A 17,786-nucleotide genomic window follows, 5' to 3' on the forward strand; every position below is an offset into this window, starting at 1 on the left:
CAGTTGCGATAGACATTTCCGCGACGTTTTTCACAATGCTCGAGTTTCTAGGAGCGCCATTTTTACCAGTACCCCACGTCGAATTGATTTTGAGCATGTCAAATATGGGAATGACTCCTGCAAAAGAAATAATTTTGTTAACTGTAGATTAAAATACATGAAGACAACTGCCGGCTTTTGCGTTAGGCACGCTAAACATGGCGATAAAGTATGATTGACAGTGATGTTTTGCTGCTGTAGGCACTTATCCTAACTTGAATTTGCCCAGGGTGAATATAAGCAAGAGATGGATGCTTTTCTATTTAGCTATGTCTATGTATCTATTTTAAACACGATTTAAGTTTAATTTTATTAAAAACCTTTGGAATCTTTTTATTTATCTGGAGCTATCAACTATGACTCCTAAAATAAATATTTTCAGAGGATTTCGATACTAGTAACACTTAACGAAGGGGTAATTGAATCCAAAAACTTTAATTCATAACTTTGGACTAATATAATATATTATCAGGTACCTATGCTTAATAACTTCTTAAGTTAAATAGTTCATGAAGTTACCTTCAGTAGCGACTACTATCAATATAAAACAATGCACGTACATTACACCGGATATGTACTGAGTTAATTGCCACACTTTAAACTAAGCTTCTGCGGAAGGAGGCACTCAGGCTGACTGACGTGCAGTGGAGGCTTTTAGTTAGTATTGATTTGTCTTATCACTTATCAGTGTCACTGTATATTGAAATACTTATCTACAGTACCTAATCTACTTTAATCGCTGACTGACCATTCTATTGCAATCCTTTGCAATTAACTACCTACCACACTAGTCTGTTTTGTTATCGTTCCACTGCTGGGCGAGGGTCTTCTCCCAACGGCACCTTGAGTACCTACACAACGCTGGCCAAGTGCAGGGTGGGGACTTTGCATGCCCTCAAGAAATGTACCTACTCGGGTTCGAACCGTCGACCATGTTGTGACTGATGGGCTAACTTATACCACTCGGATTGACTGACTAACTTTAAAAAATTTTATTTATTTATTTTTGTTTTATCAAAATGGTACTCTTCCATTTTGCACTCTGAAAATTGGGTATAAGAATCTGTTGCAACCACCTGCCTAAGTATCTATTTGAATTAAAAAAAAATCGAAACGAGCTGGTTATGGACTCGACGTTGGAAGGTAAACTTACGTAAAGCTGTAAGTATGAGTAGTATCACAATGGTAACGTAGATGAGTAAAATAATCGCTATCCTGAATATGGGAAGATCGGCTTGCTCGCTGTGGACAGAAAAGTCATTGTTATCAGGTATGTCAATTATAAAGACTTATAGGCAGGTAGGCTAGGTAGGTAAGAACTTCTTTGTGTACTTGGATAACAAGTGAATTGTTACAAAAGATCGACATATTTATGTCAAAGTGAAATGCCTCTTAGAAGTCATCAGGTCTACTTTCATTTGGTGGTACGTTGCCTGACACTGGTAGAGTGTCTGGAGCTCTGGTGCAAGAAATAAACTAGGGCCCTGTCCACGCAAGCCTGTATAAAAAAATGGTTTGTTGATGAGGGTCCGGAGGCGTCATGGTCTCGGGGGCCTCACCTAGCTACGCCTAGATACCGTATAGGATATCGTCTAGCTATAACTTAGCTACGCCTCTGCCTTGTACATATGTGTACTTTTATCAATCTTCTTGTACCGACGCATAACGTTACCTAGTCCATGAAAGTTCTCACTTCCTCGAGTTTCCTGATTCCTGAGTTTCTCCTGTAACCTGACTTGCCGGTTCACTCTTTCTTGTTACATTTCCGACATTCCTTGACATTACACTTATATAAAAAATCCTGGTTTCTATATTAAAGTTCTGTATTTTTTTAAGTAATTCGTAAAATACGGCTACTTTTATCTAATGGTGACATATTGGTGTTTACATAAAATCTGTCAACAGTGACATAAAATATCAAAGAGTTCTTCATAATCATTCCACTTGAGAAGAAAAACCTTCTTAAAAGATTTGAGTAGATAAGTATAATAGTACCTTTAACTTAAGATTTTATAGGTAATTCACCTAGCTGAGTTTTATTTAAATGTTAAGAAGTAGAAAAATGATGCTAAAACCAGGTCAAAATAATAAGAACATCGGAAAACGAAAAGTGTAAAAAGAATGAGTGTAAGTAGCTTTCACACTTTCAATAATGTGCGTACAACTATCTGTATTTTGTATAATAGCGACGGTGAGCATTGGAAATGTAGGTACATTTAGGCTACATGAAGTCTAGGTAATAGTTACAAATGTAGTTAGTAATTTTGGCCGGTTTCCTTCCGTCGAACGGTCAAAGCTCCAATAGGCGCGGCTAACCGCAACCATTCGCAAATGATCAATGCGGTCTGTATTCCATGTCAGGCGTTTGATTGATTATACTCTTCAAAAGGGACGCCACTGACGATTCATAAATTGTAGATTAAAATACGAGAACAAAGTTAAATCTATAAAAGATATAGGACTGATGAACAGCTGGGGCAATGACTAGAAGTAGCTGGGCAGATGCGTCTTTGTCATTATAAACTTTACTCTGAATAAGCTTTTATTAAGAAAGTAGGTAAGGGTTAGTTTTACAGCTCGGATAAGTGTCGCAAAAATATAGATAAATTGACACAAAACTTTTATATCAACTGTCAAAAATGCATCTTTTAAGCTATCCAATACTTTGTCAGAAGTGGTAAAACTTGCCCTAATTAGGTAGGTACTTAATATAAAAGCAGATATTTTAGGCCATTTTACATTTTTATAACAATTTATTGTAGTTAAATAATTTGTCTTCTTGTCTCACGAGTAAACAACAAAAGCCTGCAGGGTCGTGCAACTATCTGAGTTCATGATTTAAGTCACGTAGCCGCTGCGTTAAGCGTCGCCGGTTTTGGTCAGCTGCCGTTGGAGCAATACTACCATTGACTCTTGCCAAGAGTCACAGAACACAGGACCTGCGTTTTTATTAGGTAAATAGGTACAGTTAGGCATACCTACCTAAAAGTTCAGGAGTATCATAATACTCCTGAACTTTTATAAAGGTCTCGGGGTTAACTATTTGCTTACCATATTTAGCATCGAGGTGGAAACCCAAATGTATGCTTTTAAAAAAAAATGGAGAGCTGTAGTTTTTTCTATAAAGTACTGCCACACCTATTACTTCATGACGTTGTTATTTAAATTGTTACAGTGCACTTCTTTTACGCATAATTGAACATTGACCCTTCAGTTTTTGTAATAAGGCCTAAATGAAACGCAGCGATGCAGTTTCTTCAATAAAAATGTGTGCGCTTAGTAAACGCTAAACTGTTTGTTCAGCAAATTAAATACATCATGTCGTAATGTCATTATATTTCGCGGTTTGATGCAGGTGCGAAAGAACCTTGAACAACTTCCGTATAACTAACACAAAGAGTAATAATAATACAGAAATAGTTTGTAAGGGTTCTGTAAGCGAACTTATCGGGCTATTTATTGCAATTTGAGGGGTTTTAACGACGTAAACACGACTAAATGTACTGTCAATTAGTTTAGTTATCGGTAAAAGTTAGGATCAAGCTGTGTACGTCGTGGTAATCGTGGTTTTATATTTAGACGTGTGTGACCGGGCAGCGTGCGCGGGCGTGGCGTTCGTCGCTCAATTCACTCCGATACGGCAGCGTGTGCGCTCGCGCCTCTGACAACATCATTGTTTACAAACAACAGTGTTACATTCTTTGTGAAAAACACTTCAAGACTTAAAGGTAAGCTTTTCTTATTAAATATTGTGTATTATGGCACAGTGTTTCACGTTTTGGTGTCTTAAGAAATCTTGTACCGGACCTTATATGAATTTTTATGTTAAAATGTAAGCCGGGGCCCATAATTTACAAGTGCATATGGGCAAAACGGGTTCTTTTATAAATAAACATGAGTCGGTTATCATTTACGGTTTATTGATGTTTAATAAGAAATACCTATTAGGTATTTTAAAGCCCGTTTTTTGTACTATTTATAACTGTTTCTTATTTATGGCAATTAGTAGGTATATTTATTATCATTCTTAAACTACCTACTCGTTAGATAATTTACATAAGCCCCATTAGTAATTGCTATGTTAATTGGTCGACTAAAGCTTGTGTCAATGTTTTGTTTTTGTGCGACATTGGCTACTATAGTAAAGCCGGTATTCCGTATTTACAACGACACAGCTTAATTTATGTATTCAGTTTATTAGCATGTCCTTGTGAATGGTTTTTTTATTGTTTTATCATATAAAATCAAGTGTACTTTATAAAAAAATATTGTTCTGGTATGAATAAGTTGTTATTAAAATGATGTTTCTGGACATTGATAACGCTTGGTCGTAGAACGTAATCGCTATCAGTATATTTTTTGTGCTAAAGTCAGTATGTTATCAGTTAGATAATATGATAATACCTATACAGAAGCTTCATGAATACATGCATAGGTACTCAAGTACATATGTACTACAACTTTTTAAAAGCCGACACGAAAAATCTTATAAATACATATAAATATTATTCGATACTTATTTTTTAAAAAACGCATGCTTCTTGTGCTTGACTTAAATAAAATAAATAAACAATCAAAATTATGTTTTTCGTATAAACTTATGATATTTCGTATAAATCAGTCAAAAATCTAATCAAAATAGTTATTTCCTTAGACAACTAGGTACATGAGATTATGGTTTACACCAAAATGTTAAGGCAAAAAATCGTTATTAATTTTAAACAGAGAAATTATTGCATCTAATAAATTAAACAATTGCAATTACGATTATAACTCACTAGCAGATAGACACGCGGTAAAAACCTACCTATTTCCTTTACTTAACGTGCTACGATTATCTTACTCATATTTACACAATATGCAAGAGTATTTATGCAGTCAAATTCTTGCAGATTTAAATACTGGCTAAGTAGTAACTACCTATTTTCTGCAAAATTAAACTGCTAATTACAATTTTTTACTTCTACTAAGCTTTTTTTATTTTGCAGCTGTCTAGGTTCAAAAATAATTAGATATTAGCTACGAAATTAATATATCGTTGTGCATTTGGCTGTAATAGAAACTAACGAATAAAACCTTACTTTTTATAATGGTATAAGGTGTACCTAATGCGAAATGTATGTGTAATAAAGGTTTGGTATGTAGGTCCATAGTATTCTTACATGTAATAAGTATATAAAATTCTCGCGTCACAGTTTTCGTTACCGTACTCCTCCGAAACGGCTTGACCGTAACTCATGAAATTTTGCGAGCATATTGAGTAGGTCCGAGAATCGGCCAACATCTATTTTTCATACCCTTAAGTGACACTATTTTTTTTATATGGCAACACAACGTTTGCGGGTCAGTTAGTTAAAACATAATTTTATAAACAGTACCTAAGTAAGACTGTTGAATCTAGAAATCTAGGGCGTAGTCTTATACCAAACTACAACTACAAAAGAATCAGGTTTCATAAAACACTGAGGAATGCTAGCACTGATAAAGAAACATTTTATAGTACAGTCAACAACAGAAATATGTATCACTGTCACATTTTTAGTCATACTCTTTTTGTATGAAAATATCGATTTAATTACTGCTTATGGTCAAACAATACACAATGATTGTTAAATAACTTTGAAGATAATAATTAGTCGTCATTTCATAATCTTCTTGGATAAAGATGCTATATTCTTTAGTCTCTGCCTACCCCTACGAAAACAAGTCGTGATTTTATGTACATACATACGTACCTATGTAAAAATACTTTTGAAAATATGACAGTATATAAACTTGTTTGACGCTAACCGTACATGACATAGGTTACGAAAGACTAGTATAGACACAGTTGTGGTGCAGAGGGCGTTGAACTCTGCGCTCCTGCCTTTGTTATCTGATACCTACGTATAGAGCTGTAAACATAACAAGGATCTTTTACCTTCCCTAAGCCTATTTATACATAGATTTCATATTATTATATGAACTTACTAGCGGCCGCCCCGGCTTCGCCCGGCTTAAACAGTTATTTTACAAAAATACTTTACAGCTTTTACACATATAACTTCTCCTTGAATCAAATTTTCTGGTAAAAAACCGCATATTAATCAGTTGCGTAGTTTAGAAGATCTAAGCATACTGTATACAGACATAGGGACAGACGCAGGAAGCGACTTTTTTATATATTTTGTAGAGTATGTAGCGATTTGTATTATAATTGAGGTGTATTTACTTGCCACTTCTTAATAGAATAATTCTCAAAAATATTTAAAATATATGATTTAAATTCAGATGCGCACATACGATTGTCTAGCAGTTTAGTCAAAAATATTTGGTGCGCATCTGAATTTCAATACATTTTTTACAGTATAAAAAAACTGCTTTGTTCCGCTTTGAAATAAACGTCATTGTATTCGCTTCATATTTTATTTTCCTTGTTTAAATTTTTAAAGTGAGTATGAATAGGACACTGCGTAAGTAGATTTAAAAGACATCCACTGCTAAATGCATAGAAATTAGATCAGTAACAATTGTAAAGTTACAAAAGTCTGAAATAATACAAACACACATTGACTTTATCAATTTAATAATGTTGATTGTTCATTAGTGTATACCGGTTCTAAGGATTTGTCTAAAAGGTCGGCTTAGCCGGTATCATGAAACCATAGGACAGACTAGTATCGATGTTCCTTAATCAGGGAATCAGAATCTCCATTTAAAGTAAATATTAAGGAATACTACAAAAAGATTTACAGAAATTAGTAGGTAAGTTTTTTGACACGTATTTAACTAGAGGTAATTTAAGCAAGGTTTTATCACGATGTTTTCCCACCACCGCACCGACAGACCAAGTGGTAATTATTTCTAATACATAACTTCGATCAGTTATTGGTTTGTTGCCTCGGGTTCAAACCGTCAACCACTTCCGTGGTAGACTCCGCTATCACTGTTTTCATTTGAAAATAATAATTAACAAATATATGAACAGACATCTCAAAAACTACATGTCATTGTTACAACACACGTAAAATATATTTGCACAAAAATAAGTAAACAGAGTTTTGGACGTGCTAAAATTATCTCCGTTTAAAAACAGATGCTGACCACTACGACCCGTTACGTATAATATTTGTTCAAACAAAGATTAATGGAATTATTATAGCCCGTTTATAACATTTCATAATCAAATTCCTGTAAAATAACTGATTAGTTTAAAAAATATACGTTGTGTCAGGAAAACGGTGGTACAAATAGGGGGTCATCACGTTGACCACTATTGCAAAGCCACTATGCTGTACATTGTCTTCTCCCTTAGATTAAAGTGATTAAAACGTTACGTCAAAGCAGCAATGTATTGCATAGTGGCTATCAATTTGATGTAGGTACACTAGTTGTCAACGGAGATACATGATAAGTCCGACTCACAGTTTCGAAGACATTATTGTAATTCAGTCTTTGTATTAAGTTTTTCTTGAATCGCATTAAATTGCAAATCATGCGACTTGACAAGATTTGCGATTTTTACATATTTACTCCAAATTCTGCAGTACATAAGGCATTTAAATACATATAAACGGAAGAAGTTATTAATGAAGTCCTAAATGTACAAATATTTTGGTTTTGACAATACGGTAAATAGATGTATTTTAACTAAACAAACAGTGTTTGCTCAGTGCAAACGGGTCGATATTTTTAGTCTTACTACCTACGCAGATGGACTAAATTCGAAAATAGCACAGAAGCACAGTGCGACCGGCAAATAGGTACATTGTTTTCTTATTGCAATTGCATAGTATCGATATAGGTATGTCTATTTCTAGCAAGAGTTTAAGTATTCTGCTAGAAACTAGATTCTTTTCCATATCCATTGTTTTTTTTGGCCCAGTAAAGGCCTTATCTTTGGTAATGACGGATTTAGTTCAGCAGTTCTCTTTTTTTCATCTCCCCTTCCCCCCCCCCCCGGCAGTTTTGAAGTGATTTAGTTTATCGCTCCTAGATTTTTCTTCAGTAAAATGTTAATTTTACCTTTGCGAAAAGACGCTGCTGTTTTGTGCTTTCCCGCATCTCTCTCTCTCTCTCTCTCTCTCTCTCTCTCTCTCTCTCTCTCTCTCTCTCTCTCTCACTTTTAGTCGCCTTGTACGAGTTCCATGGCATGCCGTTGGAGTAACTCCCCCTGGTATTTGTCTCCAAATTGGCCCACCAATTGGCCTATTATTTCAGTATGCTGGGGCCAGACGCAGTAGGGACAGTTCGGTACAATGGAACGTAAAAGTCACTACTAAATCAATTTTTCTCTATATTTATTTATTTGTATTAAACACCCAAGAATATTTCTCCAGTTATTAATAACAACTAAAAAAGAACGAAAAGAATTTATCTATCTTTTTTAAAATTATTTTCACAGCATTTCCCTTGTTCCCATATGTGCCTCCGATCTAGAGCACATTAGAACGAATTCACCCGTATTTTATATCTCTCTCCACCTTCAAGTATAACAGGCTTGATAATATGTTTGTAAAGCATAAAAGCCTTAAAAGGTAAAGTCTTTGTTTCCTACAATGTTATCCTTACGTTGATACGTTCCTGTGAAGTATTATAAACAAGCAACAGTTATCAGTGCGACAGTTATCAGCCCACATTCGAGAGACGACCTATGCTAAAGTGTTGCGACCTACACAATACATGTTGATGTAATCGTTACAAACATTTATACTGGTTTTACCTAGTTTATAATAAAAAGGACTAACGAAGATGACCTTCTTAATTATATTATTTATTCAAATGAAATGAAATCAGTACTTTCTTTCTATTCATAATGTTAGGCCTCATGGATGTCTTGAACAACTGTGACACACTAGACTATACATATAGGTGGACCACTAGACTATAAAATAAAAATAAAAAATTATAACATTATTTACACAAATGTCGTCATAAAACAGAAATAATAATACAATCCCAAGTTACAAAACAATATTAAAAAAATACAAGTAGGTAGGTACTGTTCAACACATTTTTTATTAATGCGAATCAAGTTTTAAAAGTATTCTATTTATAGATGCATTTACTATAACAATATTCATAATCAAGATCCTGTTACACACATACATATACCTTAATATACCTACATATATTATGTAAATAACGTATAGATATACCTACATAATGGGAGGCGAGCCTATTGCCATTTTGACGGTATCAAACTCCGGGCTACTATTAAGAAATATTCCAATATAAATTAGAAACGACCAGTACGTATGTACTCTTACAAACATAATTTATAATGTTTACATATAAATTTGCTGATTGAATAAACCCTGAGAGCCTTGAAAGCTAACAGAACTTCAATAATAATATTCATTTTAATATTTATATCTTATTTACGAATGCAACGAATAAATTAAAGTTTATTTGCGTTCCGATTCATTTGGATGAACTTTCGTTGTGATAATCAGTCGCGAACTTTCGATAATATCGACTAGAGATAGTATCGTTTAAATGTCAAACTATTATTTGACATTTGGAATGCGATTATTATGCAAGTTTTATTTTTATTACGTCTGTACTAATAGCACTAGGATGAAGAGTCTGTTCGCTTGAACGCGCTAACTTCAGAAACAACTGGTACAAATTGAAGAAATATTTTTGTGTTGAATATAATATATGCCATATAATATCATGCTATGACTAATAAGAGTAGAGCAACAATAGCAAATACTGTAGCGCAATACGGCGCTACCTGATAGTTACTAGAGGCATTTTGTCTTCACACTTTAAACATTTACTTACTTACCCCGCAGTAGCCAATAGTTTGATAGATAGGTAGGAGTTTGACCCTACACCAGTCACCGCTAATATTTTCAGTAAACAACGTTCAATGAACTATAAATAGCATTATCGAATATGATAAACACGCCGTAACCGTATTTATAAACACACTTTAAGAAATAAAATGGCACATCCGATGTAAAGAAGACCCTTGTTTATCGATGACGCGATGTGTGATCTAGATTATCGCTACTCTATTATAGAGCCTCTTATCTTGTATGACGTGAACGTTGACCATGACTGACTGTGAAGGTTTTGACTCTACTACTGTTTATAAATGATTTTCAATCAATCTTCAGTAGCGCAATTCTCTAGTCGGTACTATCGAGTATCGAGAGTATGACATTAAAAATGTGCTGCAAAAATAGTTGCTACTGCATCCGCTAGAGGCGCTGATCAGATTTTCATACAAAATGTCTCGATAGCTAAACGGTTAAAACAATCAGTCAATCAATCAGAAAATCAGGCTACAGTTCATTTAGATGAATTCGCAATATATTTTTGCTTTACCAATAACATTTTTTTTTTGGGACGAGTAGAAAATAACTGCCATTCTATTAAAGCCTTCTTAAATTAGAACCTATATCACTTTGTTTAGATCAACAATTTCTTATCAGTATAATAATAAGTGATTGCAATTAAGTTTATTTAGGGTGGTAATGTTAGTAAATATCCCTCATTCATAATGTACAAACATAAACTTGGTAATTGTGTTACTTAATGAGGTCAAGTTCCTCACATTATTTTGCAAACACTGTTAGCTAATGGTATGCAAGTATATTATTTTTAAAAGAGACGTATCTCACAAAATATCAATAGAATAGTTGACTCTGCCGCCTTTCTTACAACTATGTTGGAGTCGGCTTCCAGTCTCACCGAATGCTGTTGAACACCAGTATTTTCATCATCATCATGACATCTACAACCCAGTTACCTGGTTTATAACACGGGTCCGCTGCTGTTACTTAGCCACGAGTTCCCCTGTTATCACAATGAAAATTTAAATCTAAATATTACGATGAAAGGCAGAAAAGGTAAAAAGACTTTGCCCTCGAATGGGGGACCCAACCAGGCTAAGGAAAAAAACATAACTTTTTCTACCAAATCTAGAGAACATTGTAAAAATATTGCCCAACTTGGTGACAGGATTATCAATGATTTATAAGTGATTTTAGATTTTATATCTTTGTTAAATATAATTTTGTAAACAATCGCTTCACTTTTCGATTGTGTGTTTAGTTGAGCAAACCAAGGATTAGTCATACTCATAAACTAAACTCGGGCGTCTGGTGGCGACTCTATAAACGATTCATGTAAACAACAGAGTGACCTTGGCACAGGAGCTATAACAATATAAAAAAGGCCAATTTAACTACACAGTTGCCATAATATGATTTGCAATTTATCAAAGTGAATAATGTCAATAGCGCGTAATAGAAGGCATTATTGCGTAGTCCACGATTGTTCACGCAGATTAAGACTTTTTTCGTACTAAATTTAAGATACATTTGCACCTTAGATTAACACAAAATACAACAAGGAAGTACTTTATTCCTGCTTCATTTGTTTTTGTAATTTGTTTGCTAGATGTAGTGATTATAGACAATTATACAAACGTACTTGAGCACTCGCGTTTCTGATAGATTTAGTGAATTACCGAAATGCACCCTGAATATAACATTTCTTAACATAAATAAACCATAACTAAATCTAGTTCCTCACAACTTTCACGAACATTTAATACAAAGAGCCACCAATAAGCTTCACTGAGACTTTTCCCGTTAAAATCCATCATGTGCATGAAACCTATGTAAATCCTTAAAGAGTTGTTCTAATAAATTTCGTGCAAATTACCCGGATCTATCAGTTTGTACGAAACCTTATTGTTTGTAAACGTCGCTAAGTATCTGCTTTTAGTTAGAGAACTCTGCGAGGCTTTTTAAAGGCTTATAGGGATCGTTGTGGCATTTGTTGTAATTTGTTTGCTCGGTTTAAAGGACCTGCGGTCGGTCAACTGTTCGTAAACTTTGTGTTTTTATCTCTTGTTTTATAAGTATAAATAGTAAATTCAAAGTCTGTTCAACTTGTAATGTATATCAATACAACTTTACAACAGTATTTAGCTATTGGTTTTAGTTTTGCATCTAAAATGTTTGCATTAAACCGATCCAATCGATAATGCTATAGCGTTACTGAGTTTTGGTACTCAAATGAAGTAATAGCATCACTTATTCTACATCTAAAATAACTGTAATGAACAACATTTCCAAATTGTTTTAATAGAAACATAATACACAACCTCTATTGGTAACGTGAGCTAAAAAACATGAAACGTATAGGTGCATTGCACATTATGATTATGTTACACCTCGTAGGCATCTGGTTTCGTTTTATATTACTGGTGTTAGTATCTTAGTATTACAAAATCAATTAATTTCCTATTGGTTTACTTTCAAATTTTACACGAACTATTCCTTATCATTGTTTGCATTAATTCTTGTTTTTACCCTCTCGCACTGCTGGCAGCGGTCTCCTCCCGAATGAGAGGCGGTTTAGGTTTTGAGTCCACCACCTTAGCTAAGTGCTTATAATTTATACTTTACTTATGTAATGTAAATCCGTAACTGGGACTGAGACAGAACGTTTATTTTTGAAATTTCTATTTGTTCATCTCACAACTCATTTCACACATTAATTCTTGTTTCTTTGGTCATAATAACTTAAAAGTTTTTGAGGCTCTAGCTGCATGTCTGCATAAATCAACTTTAAAGAAAGTTCCCACGAGCAGTAATTGGAAGAAAAACGCAGGATAATTAAGAGAATAATCACACTAGTAGTTAGTAACTATATAAGATAGCTGACCCGCGCAACTTCGCTTGCGTCACATATAAGAGAGAATGGGTCATAATTTTCCCCGTTTTTGTAACTTTTTTTACTGGTACTCTGCTCCTATTGATCGTACCGTGATGATAAATAATATAGCCTATAGCCTTCCTTGATAAATGGGCTATCTAACACTGAAATAATTTTTCAAATTGGGCCAGTAGTTTCTGAGATTAGCGCGTTCAAACAAACAAACAAACAAACTCTTCAGCTTTATAATATTAAGTAAGTATAGATAAGTACAATGTACATCCGTAACACGCAGAGACAATGATATAAGTACAAGTAGGTGTGATCGAACTGACGTGGAGATGCAATCCAATGATTCAAATGCGATCATTATCTTCCGAGCATAGTATTAGCGATATCAATGCTCCTATTGTTGATTCAATGTAATTACCGCCTAGGTCTAAGATATGATGGTCATTATAAATGCCTTCTATGTCTATTGTTGAAGTAATAAATACAATCGTGTTTGTTTGTAAAATAAACATGATTGGAAAATCTACTAATACAGAATTTTACTTACAAGAAGATTTGCGTTCCCGTGGATACATTTTAAATTTACATTTTATTTAAAATTCGTGGTCTAAGTTGCGCGTTTTAAAGTAAGTGGTCGACGGTTCGAACCTGAAGTAACACACCAATGACTTTTGGAAATCACTGGCTCAAGCGATGAAGGGAAACTTTTTAAACGCTTCCATTACTAAAATGTGTTTACGCATTTTTTGAGGGCATGCAAAGTCTTCAACTTGCACCTGGCCTGCGTGGTGGACTACTACTCCCTCAATTTCGGAAGGAAATCCTCACCCAGCAGTGGGACAGTAATGGGCTAAATGCAGAATTTGTTTACGCATCTACGTATAACGTATATATGTACTTCCAATCGTATCACAAAAAACCTGACATAACAACATTCTAAACATTCGAATTCGACTTGCAGAAATATATTTACGTTATATAAGATATCACGTGCGTATAAATAATAAAAATATGTATGGCAACATGATTGGGCCCTTGTGCCTCTGAGATTTAAATTAACTCAGTTGCTCATGACACTCAGTGAGCCCAACAAATTGGATTCGATTACGGTACGACACACTCGAATAATATATCGGTATATTCGATACCTAGTAGGAATATCGATATCAAAATAACCACATAACAGGTATCGAATTTAAGTACTTGTGGTTCACATGTGTTACGGAACATTCTAAACAAACTGAGGTTATGTTTCAGGAAGAGTTCATATTACAATTGTGAAAATAACTAGTACTGGATATTTTGAAACGTAATAAACTCGTCGAGATAACGCGTTTTTCTTCCAAAAAAAATTGTTAACCTTTTTATTCGTACCACGTAATGCTTTCAACTACTGTAGAGCGGTTCCCTACCTCCTTCAACTATAGACAATCAGCTAGCTATTGAGATTATTTTATGAAAATCCAATCAGCGCCACTAGCGGACGCAGTAAGAACTATTTTTGCAGTATATTTCAAATGTCAAACTCTCGATACTCTATAGTACCGGTAGGACGTTAGTTGTATTAGTTATATTTTATTTTATCCCACAAGAAATATTTTAAATATGCACGTAGATTATATTTAATTTACAATTTCATAGACCATCAGCAACACAAAATTTTCCAGTCTGTTGCAATTTTGTAGCTTCTTCATTTGTGTGACCGATAAATACCTATTGTAATATTATGTAATCATTACGAAAGGATAACATTTAGCTTTGACATTTGCATGCCATTTAAAAATCGCGGTTATTTATATACCGCTAAATGTGTCAAGTTCTATCAGAAAAGCAGGTTTTTCCACGATGTAAAGGTATTCAGGGTACGAATATTATAATGAACTGGAATCCATCCTACATTCAATATGTTTCTATAGATTGGTGATGATAGCAGTAGGTCTTGTCACCAGCTAGGTGATTGTAATGTTTTGCATTGCTTGTAATGCAAGCCTAATGTAGGTTCCTATGTATTTTGATGTAGAAAATGTATTTCCCTAATTATGGAACTTGAACGGTCGAAACGAAAGGGACTGACACAACGAAGTTCTAAGTTATTGGTACTTTTTAGGCATTTATATAATATATTTGTTATTGTGGGTGCAGCAACAAAATCCTATCACCTTCACGTGGTTAAGTTCCTAATAGTTTCCGCCTTAGTAATACGCATGTATTAATTCACCGTCTCTGCTTACCTATCGTCTTTAGCGAGGTAAAGGATTAAGGTGGGTAAGTAATGGGGTGGTCGGGCACGTCGTCAACTTTAATCCACGATATTTATGCCAAACGCGCTTCAAGCATGGCGTGGCGGGAAATCGGTTGATGAGTTCTTAAGGAAAAGGTAATTGCGTTAATATGAGACTTAAGTATACCTTATTAAATTTCGTTGCATCTATATATAATTTTGATAGCGTGTTTTTTTTTTCTAAATAATACTTTCAAGTATTTTGTGTGCTATCGTCTGTTTATATGTAAAATAAACAAATTTTCTAAAAATATTACATTTCAACAACATAAGATAGACCAGAGAGACACACAAACAGCATTATTATAAAATGAAAATATGCTACTGTCGTATTAATTGACCCGGAAATGGAAAGCCAGTTATTAAAATAATTTACTCATATTTAGTTGACGTTTTACGCTGTGGTCTCAAGCAGTTACACAAACTTAAAACTAAAGGGATACATTTGCATGCATCAGTAATGCCCTTAAGTAAGTTCATTAGTCAGTTATCACTACAGTATCGTTGTAACTTCACCTTGAGCACCGAGTCGGTGACTCATTATCAATGCGCTAATTAAGTAAGGCCACTGAATACTTGAGAAGAAGATATTATGTATTATTAATATATGAATATTTACATTGTTAGATTCATTGATATAGCGTAGGATGACTTATAGCTAATCAAATAAACAATAATTCGTAGCAGTTGGAAGAGTCCGAAAAGAAAACATCCTAAACGCGGCAATATGCCCATTCTCAAATATTTTTTCTTTATAACAGGTTTGGGGAAGAATTTTCCCCAACAATGGGACACTGGAACAGAAAAGGTTATTTAAAAAAAAGTCTTGCTAAATAAAGATGAAAACTAAATTACACCCAGTGGTTGTAGTGGTTTTAAACGAAAAAGTGAAGATGGAGCACAATTGCTTGCTTGTTTGTTATAGAAGAAAATAGAGACAGAAGCTAATTGTAGGTACTGAGATGATTTTCTATCACTATCGACAATTTTGTACGTCGACACTATTTATTTCAGTACCTAAACAGAGTAGTAAGAGTGACATCTAAAATATGTCACTCTTGATACTCGATAGTAACGGCTATAGGAAATTGCAAAACGAAATATCATTCGTCCTCACCGTAATCAATAACTTTTTTCATAACAATTACCATAAACAAGAAAAAATAGGTACCTAATAATTTAATTACAGGCCTGTATTCATTAGTTATCGTTAAAGACAACCAATTGAGTATAAATGACGTTTTTAAAAATAATGGGTTTAGTCGACATCGTTTGTGAAAACTGCGGTGAATCTAAATTAGTCATTAGTGTACCGAAGTTGGTAAAACATGTTTAAATTAAAACACATCGTTTGAATACATTTAAAATGTTGTGAAATTTCGTGGTGAATAGTGAGAAAACGGGTTAAAAAGTGTTTAAGTTTATTAAAGTTCGTGTATTAAAAATAATCAGAAGCTAAAATATTAGGAACAGTGAATAAATAATTACTGCAAATTTACTTCGTTCTTCCCGGGTGATACGGTATGACTATAAATATACTCTCTATAATAATATATCAGCATCTACAACATTAAACTATCCTAAGTATCATAATTTTTGGAATCCATAAATAATAAGTAAAGTTGAAGTAGTTTAAATACCTACTCATAATAAGGCGTTATAGAGCTCCAATTTGCATATTTTAGAATCATACAAGTCACGCTAAATAAACAGTTTGTGAATATCGCTTAAAATGTTTGACAAAAAACGTTTTTATAACTGCAGTCCACAAAGAAACCTTGACATTCTTCGATCCTTTTTATTATAACAAGTATCATAGTGTATTTATAGAACAAATCGATGCATTTTTACTTAAAAAAATATCTGCAGTATTAATTATGTACAATTTTAATAGCAATAATAAATCACATAGTATAAAGCAAAGTTTCTTCCCGCGAGTGTCACTATGTCTGTATGAATGCTTAGATCTCTAAAACTATGCAACGGATTTTTATTCAGTTTGTTAAAAATAGAATATAGGGTGATTCAAAAGGAAGGTTTATGTATAAAAGTAGTATAGGTTTTTTTGTAAAATAACTGTTAAAACGGAGCGAACCCGGGTTGGAACGTTACTACAATATATTAGGTCGGGGAAAAAGTCTTTTCGCATTATAGTATGTATGAACTTGTAATATTGAATCAGTATTTTTTGCACTTTCTTTTATAATATCTCTAGAGTTCGGTACCCAAAGGGTAAAACAGGCTAGGTAAGTTTAGCCTTTTTAACAATAGTATTCAATGTTAAAGGCAAAAGTTAAACCGTCATAATAACAGTTACCCGCGGCGCGGTGGAGGTTGTTACAAGTTGTTAGAGATAGGACTCTAAAGTTTTACACCCAGGAACTTGTGTAGCTAATTAGTAGCTGTTATTACGTTTTCAAGACTAACTCGTTAAAGTATTGTTTCGAGGTCGGTATGTCGTTAGTGAAACATGTGTTTTCGTGTTCGAGAAATACTTATTAACTATCTTTTGAAACCAAATATGACAATAGAGAGAAAAAGCCAAATAAGAGTTGGACTCGCGTACGAAGAGTCCGTACCATAATTTTATAAAACGGCAAAAATTACGTTATTTTATGGGAAACAGCTTAATTGTCTATTTTTATTCTGTTTTTATAGCCGCAACAGAAATACTTCATCTGTGAAAATTTTAACTGCCTCACTATCACGGTACATGAGTGTGACAGTAGTGACAGACAGACAGTCAAATCTTAGTAATAGAGTTCCGTTTTTGCCCTTTAGCCCCAAATACAGA

At 34.0% G+C, this 17,786-nt stretch overlaps 1 protein-coding gene and 1 long non-coding RNA gene across 2 annotated transcripts in view; one reads left to right on the top strand and one right to left on the bottom strand.

The window, feature by feature from the left end:
* Nucleotides 1-9: 9 nt before the first annotated feature.
* On the bottom strand, nucleotides 10-1,896 carry LOC142983800 (uncharacterized). The gene is made up of 3 exons (XR_012960116.1): nucleotides 1,712-1,896; nucleotides 1,193-1,281; nucleotides 10-117 (listed from the first exon to the last, which is right to left on the bottom strand). It is a non-coding gene; the product is annotated as an uncharacterized LOC142983800 (long non-coding RNA).
* The window catches only part of KFase (kynurenine formamidase), a 28,949-nt gene continuing 12,369 nt past the window's right edge, over nucleotides 1,207-17,786 (top strand). Inside the window, exons 1-2 of the mRNA XM_076130859.1 lie at nucleotides 1,207-1,309; nucleotides 3,619-3,767. The gene's annotated coding sequence lies outside the window, so the exon portion shown is untranslated. The remainder of the gene's footprint in view (nucleotides 1,310-3,618; nucleotides 3,768-17,786) is intronic.

Source organism: Anticarsia gemmatalis, chromosome 2, assembly GCF_050436995.1.
Source record: "Anticarsia gemmatalis isolate Benzon Research Colony breed Stoneville strain chromosome 2, ilAntGemm2 primary, whole genome shotgun sequence".
NCBI lineage: Eukaryota > Metazoa > Arthropoda > Insecta > Lepidoptera > Erebidae > Anticarsia > Anticarsia gemmatalis.